Consider the following 10669-nt stretch of genomic DNA (forward strand, 5'->3'; position numbering starts at 1 on the left):
CAACTTTTTTCTGTTTGTTCTCTTACTGGTTTCACAAAAAACAACTTTTATTGTATTAATATTAAAGAAAATATTGAGGTTTAACTATTCAATTTTGAATTTTTTTTATTTGTAACACTTTTTCGTAAAAATTGACTTTTTAATGTAGTACTTTGTTGACAAAAGCTCTTTTTTTATTATTATTTTTAGATTTAAAAATAAAGTTTTCATTGCTTGTGTTTTTAGATGAAAAAATACATTTTCTATTCCTTTCAAAAAAAGTCAAATAAACACCTGTTGCTCATAATATTTTTTCCGAATTTAATGTACTTTAAATGTTTTTCTATCAAATAAAGAAAAATTTTAAAAAGTAAAAAATAGTCGAGAATAATAAAAGAAACAATCTATAAATATAAAAACTGTTTGTTGAAAAAAGTCAAAAACCATCGGTATGGTAAAATTTTTCAACCGATGTATACTTCAGTAAGAGTTTTAAAAGATACGCTATAAACTAAAAAAAGCCGATTTCAAAACACTTATCAGTTAATAGTAAAAATTAATGTTATTTATGAACAAATGTTTGTGAACTTCAACAAACTCAAGTTTTTAGTAAACTTCTCTTATAAATTGAGTTTAATTTTTAGTTGTAACAAATCAATTTAAAGTAATATTTCAAAGTATTTTAGCTGCATACTTAATATTCAAAAAATCCTATTTTCAGTCTAATTATAGAAGCATATTTTTTAAGAGTTTTTTTTACTAATAATTTTGTTAATTGTGGAAAATTAAAAATTAGCAGCGGTCGGCAGTATTTTGCAATTTGTTTTTGTAAAAAAATTGCTCGCGGGCCTCGGTTTATAGGAAAAAGTTATTTTCGGGCCGCAGTTACTTGAAATAAATGTAGTAGTAAGTAAAAAATACAGTTTTAAATCAACAGTTAGATAAAATAAGAAAAATTAAACCACTAGCATTTACTTACTTATAAACAAAGAGCTTAATTGTAGTTTTTTATCATAAAAACATTATTTATGTTGTTTTGAAAAATTATGTTTTTAGCTGAAAAATACTTCGTGGCCGAAGTTTTTGATCCCTTAGTTATTATTTTATACTTTACACTTTGAAATGCTTAATATAGTAAAAAAATTGAAAACAAATAAGCATATAGTTATGTTTTTCCTGTTAGATAAAGTTTGTATGAATAATTTACTTAAGATGTAATTGCATAAAGTTTTAGTAATACAAACTATTTAATAAACAAAAGCTAATACTTGTTTTGGATAAAATAATTGATTAAGTGATGTAACTATAAGTATGTAGAAAATATCTTCTTTGTTTTGAATTCGTGATTCAGTGCTTTCACGCAAATTGAAATCTGTGCACACTAAAAAATAATAAAAAAAGTTCCGTGCACCCAAAATTCAAAACTCCCCAAAATTATAATAACTATTTTCCCGTAACATCTATTGTAAATTTTAAAACTCCCCTAAAATGTACCCAAAACTTTTTTTTGCTGTTCATCATAATCTCCACAATACTTGGTGTAAGTATAAAAGCAAATTTTCGCGCACCAAAAAGTTCTCCTGCACACTAGCGTGCAGTGGATTGATGCACACCGTAAACATCACTGGTTTAGAAAATGATTTCGGATTTTAATATTTGTTCAAGGTTTCCTTCTTTCAAAGTTTCCTACTTATTTAAAAAAATTTCTAATTTTTTTATAAATTTACCTTATTTTACTACTTTAAAGTGTTTTCAAAATAAATAATTTTAATACGTTTTAAAGAAGTAAATAAACTAAAAAAAACTAAACCAAAATCCTGTTTATTAAAGTTTTCACTATTAAAATTACGCTTAAACAAATAAAGTATCTTAAAACTTTTTAAATGGCTACTTTTATACAAACATTAAATTAAAATTATTGCGATTTAAAAAAAAGTATTAAAAAGTGATCCATTTATTCACCCATCTTAAAATACTTTTGCAATGTTTCATTCAAAATGTTTCCTTTCTATCGGTCAATAAACTCTAAAACATATTTAAATATTAAACTTGAAGAATAAAAAATAAATATTATATACTTTCAAGTTGAAGTGTTGACCTATTTAAACGACGGTATATATAGTATTTGATTGTTAAAGCAAAACTTTATTTATTTTAAATATTAACATAATAATAAATAAATTTGTATTATTTTAAATATTCTAAACACTATAAATCCTAGAATTAATTTTATTAGGAAGACTAACAACTTGTATAAAGTTGTTTTAAGTACTAACTAATTTTCCAATTTATAACTAGAAAGGTTAATCTTTTTTTATTTCAATAAAGGAAAATATTTCAACGCACGAAAAAAAAAAGTTTAATTTTTATGAATAATCTACGCAAAATTCACTATTCTCTAAATACTTTTTCTTAAAGTATTTACTTTTATTTCTAGCTAAAATATTTCCCTTATTTTCGTTCAGACTTCACTAAAACTATGGCAAAAAAGAATTTAAAATGTTGGTGTACTATTTTAATTCTAATCTGAACTAAATTACGTCACATTTTTCTATGTTCTTAATACCCATCCAATGTTTATGCATGTAAAGTAAAGTTATTTCTACTAGGTTGCACAAGTTTGGTGAAATTAAAAGTTGGACTATTTATTTTTTCATACTTGCCTTCAAAATACCTAAAAGATTAAAAACAACAGAATTCTTGTATAAAGATTAATAGCTGAAATTTTATCGACTAAATGAACAATCACAGCTACTTAATAAAAAAAGATCAAAAAATGTATTAAAATTAACGGTACAGTACAAGCAGTTGGCTATTTAGCTTAGGTGATTTTATTTTGTTTTGTCTGTAGATAATAATATGATTAGCATTTTATAAATTGACATGGTCTGAGCTGTTAAAAAAACACGCCTTTTTAAAATTTATAAAAGTAAAGTAAAATAAGTATTTTATGTCTTAAGCCTTCATCACTGTGGCTTTGTTAAACTGTTAGATCTGATTTTTAATTAATTTTCAACCACACCAGTTAGTGTTTAATCTTTCATTAAAAAAAGTCGAAGCGACAATGGATTGATTATAAATATACAACTCAAAGGAAATTTTTGTTTGATGATATTGCGGAAAGAGCTTATTTTTTGTTCTTTCTTTCATTAATATACAAGCTTAAATTAAAATTAATAAAAATAATATGCCTATTTATAGTACAAAAAAAAAAAAACATTTTAAATAAACATAGCCTGCAGTAAAACTTTTAATAAGGAAGAAAAAATTGTTACAGTGAAATTATAAACGTGATATTTTTTAAAATTTTCTCTCAGAATGTTGAAAAGACAATTTTTTCTTAACATATATTTTCTATTGCGTTGGGAATTAAATATAAACTGAAATATTTTTTTTTGGTATGTTATAGTTTATAAACAAAATCACAACAGTATGTTTTTGAAGCTTTACATCATAAAAACTTTAAACATTATACAACGGATAAGCTTATTAAATAACAGAAAAAAAGCACTCAAAAAAGCACTAGTTGGTCCTAGGACCTGGTGTACGAAAAAACCTTTACTTATCGAGTCGCACACCGGGTCATAGTTTTATGTCTTGATATGATAAAAATATTTAAATTAAAAAAAAATCAAAACTTACCTAATATTGCTTTATTACGTTTTATTTATAAAATAAAATATTTTCTTTTGATGTATATGGTAAAGTTCATAACAAGTTTTACTTTTACATAGAATACGTCAACAACGTTCAAACTAATTTTAAGCTTTAAAAAATTGTACTATACAATCAAAATTTTTTGGTAATAACATGATAGGCTTCAATAAAAGTTACTGAAAAACTTATACATAGTTAAAACATAAAACGAAGTAAAAGTAATTACTTTTAAATTCGGCGACTCCGCAGCAATAATATTTTTGATAAAAGCGAAAAATGGATAATATTACTCGTTTTAACAGAGTTTAGTTCAAACAATTTTGTAATTTTCATTTTGAATGGTAACCAAACTTTTACACGCTAAATTTTTAAGATTGTTTTACAGAGTTTTACTCTTTACTGTAAAGCAATACTTACGATTAAGAAATTACATTCAAACTAAGAACTTATAATTTTGAAACAATTTACCACTATAATACTTTTTTTCTTCTCGTTTTGTTTCTTTTTAATTGTTTTTAACCAAAACAAATTTAATAAAAAAAACTTAATCTTAATTTAAAAAAAAATTCTTAAAATATTTTTATGAATTTATTTTATACAGAATAAAAGCTATCTAAAACACATGTTTATTCTTCTACGAAGTCAACGAGTATCAATAAATTTAACATATATTTTGCTCAATTACGCAGAGACCATAATTTGCCTCTTCGCAGTCTCTATCGTCATAAAAACCGTCGTCAAAAATGACAGCACAGTTGCCGTTGTCTCCGTCTACTATAAGGTTTCCCCAAGCAGTTTTTGTTAAGTCATAATCGAACACTTTTCCCGACGACCAATACATATATGTTCCATCTTGATAAAGATCAGTAAGCCCGATCCAAATTGCTCCTAGTCCGTTGTTCCACGCAGAGTCGACAATTTTTTGCATTTGACCATCAAAATTTGAAGTTATTTTTTTATTAAACTTTTTATTTATGTAATAGTTAGTGAAACCGCTTTTATGGAAGTTAATTTTGGCAGTAGAATTCTTTAAATCAAAGAAAATTATTGACTTCTGTGTGTTGAACTAGTTATACAGTTTTAGAACTTTTAAAATGCTGATGAAAACTTTTTGCTTATTTTTAGCAGATAACGCAATTTGCAATATACAGTGTGCAATACTTGAATTTCAGAGTTTGTTTTTAAAATATTCAAAACGCTATACAAATATCGAGAACTTGTAAAAAAAAGCTTTTAACTTTGTTGAAGTTGTGTTTTGGTAGCTTAAATGTTGTAGCTTAGCTTACAAGATATAAACGAAATAGAAATTATACTAAATGTTATATTAATATTAAAACTCCTGCACAATAGCAAAGGAAACTAATAAGGTTTAAACACCAACAGTTTTGTTGTATTTTTAATAAAAGTAAAGTTTGTTAATCGTCATTTTTATTTTTAATTGCTACATTTATAAATTGATCACTTATGAAAAAAAAAAGAAATTAAATATAAAATAGTTTTTGTAAATATTTTTGTACTTAATATCTATATTAATAAGTTTTATAGCTGAAATTTTGAAAAAGTTGAAATTTTTACAACAATATGAAACACAGAAAAGTTTTATCAAAAACACTTTAAGCCTTGGATAGAAGCCTATTGAAAAAAATTCTTAGCAGAATAAATCTATCCGACCATAATTAAAAAAGGATATCTTATTTTAAAACTAGCAAACGTACCTTTTAAAAACAAATTTAATCTAGTATTGGCCTAATTTGAAACTATTTATTTGCTAACTATAATTTTCCATACGGTTTATTGTGCACAAATTCATGCACTAAAAACACTAAACTATACAATTAAAATGGATTTATAAACAAAGTTTTGCTACTAGCTATAAATTTTTAGTTACAAAAGATGATTTTTATAAAACCAAAATTTATAAATTTCAAGCTAAACAATCAAGCTTAATATTTCAAAAACATTTTTTACTTATTTAGTCAAGTAAATGCTAGAATTAAGCTTAGACTATTGTGTAGATAGCATTATTTACTCAAAGTTTATAAGGTTAAATTTAGCTTTTAATAAATTTTCATAAACAGTTATTTATCAAACATATTAAAATAATCTTATATTTGTTTGATGATATTACATTAGTTCATGAACAACAAAAATAATAGTTTTAATATGCCATATTCTATTTCAAACTACCTTTTGTTAGATAAAAATTTCTTCTTCGTTAACTTTTATAACTTTTTTAGTTTTCAAACTTTTTGCTTAATTCTTACTATTAAAGGTTACATATATTTAAAACCTGTGGTACTTGATACCGGTTTAACTAATTTCAACTTCTTGCACAATATCTCCTCCTAAAGCCAAGCACATTCCACGTGCTTTGTAAAAAGAAGCCTTAGCTGGTGTTAGAATAAACATTTTACCGATACAGGTGTCTGTAATAAGTAGTATCATGTTTAAAAACTAACTAACCTTAATATATAAATAGTTTTTATCTTTTACAAAAACTGGTTGAAATATTTTTTAAAAGTAGAAATGTATATTTGCTATGTTTAAAATGATACGTTGATATATACTTCAAAAAAACTTGTATCTCTATTAAATATAATAAAAAACACTTTTAAGATTTACGGTAGTAAATTTTAATAAAATATTACTCTCACATTTTTTTTAAATTTTAGCATAAAGTAAGTGGTTTTAAAAAGGGATATTTTTTCGGTTCATCACATTAATAGTTTTCAAAGTTATCCATAGCTTACACAATAAATCAGAAAAAATAATATTTTAAGCACTCTTTCTAACTAAGGAGCACAATTTTATACAGTAAGTAAATTTTTTAAAACCTGCATATTGAACATAATTCTAAAAATTTCTATAAACTTTAAAAATCAATTGTTAAAACTATAAAAATATGAAGTATTACTTCCTTAAGATTATTTTCATTACTTATCGATATAGCTGTAAAAAGTAAGTTTGTTTCTGTGCAAGCTTTAAGAAATGCTGCTTAACAATACACTTAAAGTATTGCAGCTTCAAGAAACAGAAACTATTTAAGTTTTAAAACTTGAACAAATAATAATAAACCTATAATTTTATTTTACAAACATAAAAAATACCTTGAACGCAAGAATCCGTACAAACATCCAAACATGAAGAAAACTTAGCAAAAAGTGCAGTAAAAATTAAAAGATGGATCCAAGTTTTCATTTTTTGTATCAAATCTATGCTACATTTTTAGTTTAATCTTATTGTGTTTAAATTAGTTTAATGTTTTATTGTATGAAGTTGATAATAGATTAGTTGTAAAATTCTTCAAACTTAGCTTGAATGAAGTTTTTTTTTATACGTAAGCTTTAATAAAACAATTTGTTATAATATCTAAAAATTATAAATTTAATACCCAAGTTTTAGAAATGACGAATAGTTTAACATAAAATAATACTTTTTAGGTTGAAATGTAAAGTATTAGATTGAACTGGTTTATATACTACTGAAACTACAGTGTAAAAGAACCACATGTTGCTTTTAAAGTAAAGTTTCAGCAGCTTAGTTTCCAAATGAAGTGCGTTTTAGTTTCTACATCTGTCGTTTGCTTTTTAATAGTAACAAAGTAAACATAAATATATATCTAGGTCATGTATAATTTGAGGCTCAGAACATTTTTGTTTCTCTTTTTATAGCTTTTTTTTTTGTTAAAAAAAAATTGATATATGCATTTATTTTCTAGCTTAAAAAATTTTGTTCTCAGTTTTACTAAGCTGTATACAAAATATTAATTTTTCAAACTTAACAAATTAAGTTTGATAAGTAGATAATAAAAAACTGTGTAATTTGCTAAACTTTATATTTGAAAAAAACAAACAATAGTATTTAAAGCTCTGAATGTAAAAATCTATTTACGAATTAAAAATAGTCGACCTTTATAACTTCAAAATTTACCTAATCATTTAAAACTGACACTTGTTTTGTGAAAAAAAAATATTATAAGTAAGTTTTGATAAAAAAGATACTCTGCTTGATAACATATATGTTGATAATAAATGAGGTTTATCAGAATAAACTGTGCTATTTCTAAGATGACTATTTCTAACTGTTTAATGAACATTGATGGTTCAGCAATATATAGAAACTTTAGTGGTTTTAGTGCAATTTAAGTTTTTTTTTAAAGTTTTCTAAAAAATTAAATATTTTAATTAACACTAAAAAAATTAAAACTTAAATAAGTAAAAAAATGTATTTGAAACCAAAATATAGAGTTTAGTTACAGTGATAGTGACCTAAACAACTTGTTTGTAGATGTAAAATATTTTTATTGGTGAAACTTTTTTTTTACAAATATATTGCACTCGATTAAATCGAGAACAATAATAAACAACAAAAGTACTTAATTAGATCAAAAAAATAATAACGAAATATGGTTTTATATGATTGTAAACTAGAGTAAGAGTAAAATTTTCGCAAGTGCAACAACAAAATCAAAGTTTTATTTGAGAAAAGAAGAAAGAAAAAATCTAAAATTGTTTAATAACACTAAACACTGTTTGTATTTGTATACTTTGTTTTTTGAAAACTTTTTAAATCTCAGTGTTAGTAATTTATACACAACAAGTACGGATAACTTGGTTTTGAGGACACTTATGAGTCAAGCAAACAAAAACTCATTTTTGTTAGTGTACTCAAAAAATAGTAATGTTTTAAATTTATACCTTAAAATTTTTATACCTAACTCTTTGAAGACTAAGTACTACAAATTAGAGTCAAAATTTTAAGCTTTTGGTTGTTTTTTAAATATAATTTTCAAATTTATGAAAAGACGTTTTCTTAAAGCATTTTATAGACATTTAAAAGTCGATTAAAAAAGTAAAGCAGTACGAACTCTTGTGAGGAACAAAAAATAACGACTTTGGTTGCAGTAAAAAATAATCTATTTACATAAGGAGCTTGGTTAAAAAATTTAAATAGTTGCAAAGTATAGGAAGATCTAGTGAGATGAGATAGTGAAATACTGAGAAGGAAACAAAGGCATATAGCAGCTATAAAAAAGGAGTTTCTTGTGTACAAGCTAGAGACGAATAAGAAATGATCTCTGTAATGCATAAAAAAGTTTAAGGCATTAGCTATTTGACCAATGTTACCAGAAGTATTTTTGTTTGTTGTAGATTTTGTTTTAATTTGTCATGATAGTCTTTAGCTCCCACTAAAATTTTACGTATATTAGCGTATATTTAAAGTTTAAATAAAATCCTATATAAGCTACCACATTACAATATACAAAAAGTTGTTTGACTTAAGCATTCATCTTTTGTTGGGAGTTTTTTTGAGTCTGTAAAGCTCTTAAACGTTTAACTTTTTAATTTAATTTATTTTTTAATTTATTTTATAAAAAAGATTAAAAGTTTAGTGAGTTTTATTATGAAAACAACCTATACTAACTAATGGTTAATAGTAGAAATATAGTGACAAGTGTTTAAATTTTAACCATTAGTTAGTATAGGTTTTTTTCATAATAAAACTCACTAAATTTTTAATTTTTTTTTAAATTAAATAAGGAAATTATTTTTGACAAAGTTTAGTTTTTATTTTAGTGTTAACTTGATAAAATACATATATCGAGCTGCTATAATAGAATAATTATTTATAGAAAAATTTATGAAAGTATTTGTATACACAAATTAAGTGATATTCGCACAAAATTCTTAACATACTTAAAAATTAAATTTTGGTAAAACTGATACCTAAGAAACCAACACGTTTTTTGAGAAACCAACACGTCAACCGTCAATTTTAAAAAGTGAAGGGTTGCCACTCTATAAGTAAAAGAACTAACTGTAGACAGTCAAGAATTAAAAAAAGAAGTGCGGCTCCGGCTTAAATAGTCTTTTATGTTATTCTAATCAATTTAAAAGTTACTGACCCACTTTGAGCTAGAACAGGAATTATGAAAAACTGTTAGTAATATGATAAGAAATACAAACTAAAAACTGCAGTCTTCCAAGTCACATCTTAATCAAACACAGCAATCTCTTCTTTTCGAATACGTACTTTGAAAACATTGTTAAAGTTTGTACCAGTCTTAATGTAAAATTTCATTTTGAAAAAAGAGTTAGATATTATTATGTAGCGCTGTACCTTTTAATTATTCAAGTTTTAACAACGTTATAACCTTAGTACCTCTCAACCAATAAAGTTTTGACGTTAATGCTAACATTTGTTTTTCTTGTTATATTTTATCACTAACGTGTTCAAAGTGACTCTAATTGTCAACTTTTTTAAGGTTTCTATTTATAAATAGTTTACGGCTTTTTAATCAACAAAAATGCTTTTAGATTCAGAATTTAATTGTTTTTTAATTTTTTACTCTATACTGGACTATTACGACAAATTATAAAATTTTAACGTTGTAAATACAAAATAATTTTATTACAGTTTAAATTACTTAGATATTGTTCTTCAAAAACCTTAGCCGAAAGTATCAAACAATAATTAATGTGCTTTGTTTTATTTTTTGATTAAGTTATGCACCGGAAAATAGTTGTTAAAATTTGAATTGTCGAATTCAAATTGTCAGGTAAGAGCTACAGACATATTCAAGATTTTAAGCTAGCTTACTCATTGTCGAACTTTTAGATTAACATTAACTAAACCAACTTATTTAACTTAAAATAGACCTACTTTTAATTAAAAAAAATTACAGCAAGAAATTTTAGAAAGTAACTTTTAAACTTATAATAAACCTATTTTTCATTAAAAAACTGTAACATCTAATTTAAGACTCGTAATTTTTTTATTATTTGGCCTAAAAATTTGATTCTTATAGAGCCTCTTAAGTTTTTAAGAGTTTGTATCGATAAACCCTGACATTTTGTCAATAGTTCATTAATTTTATGAAATTACTTTTTACTGCAAAAACAATTTTTATAAAAAATATTACAATTTTAAATAACTTTCAAAAAAATGCGGATTTTTTTTAATTCACAAACTTTTCAAGCTTCACAAGCATTTAAACTTTTTTCATAAAGTCACCTTTTATGAAACAATGTAA

This window comes from Thalia democratica, chromosome 8 (assembly GCF_965202585.1).
Source record: "Thalia democratica chromosome 8, ktThaDemo2.hap1.1, whole genome shotgun sequence".
Taxonomy (NCBI): domain Eukaryota; kingdom Metazoa; phylum Chordata; class Thaliacea; order Salpida; family Salpidae; genus Thalia; species Thalia democratica.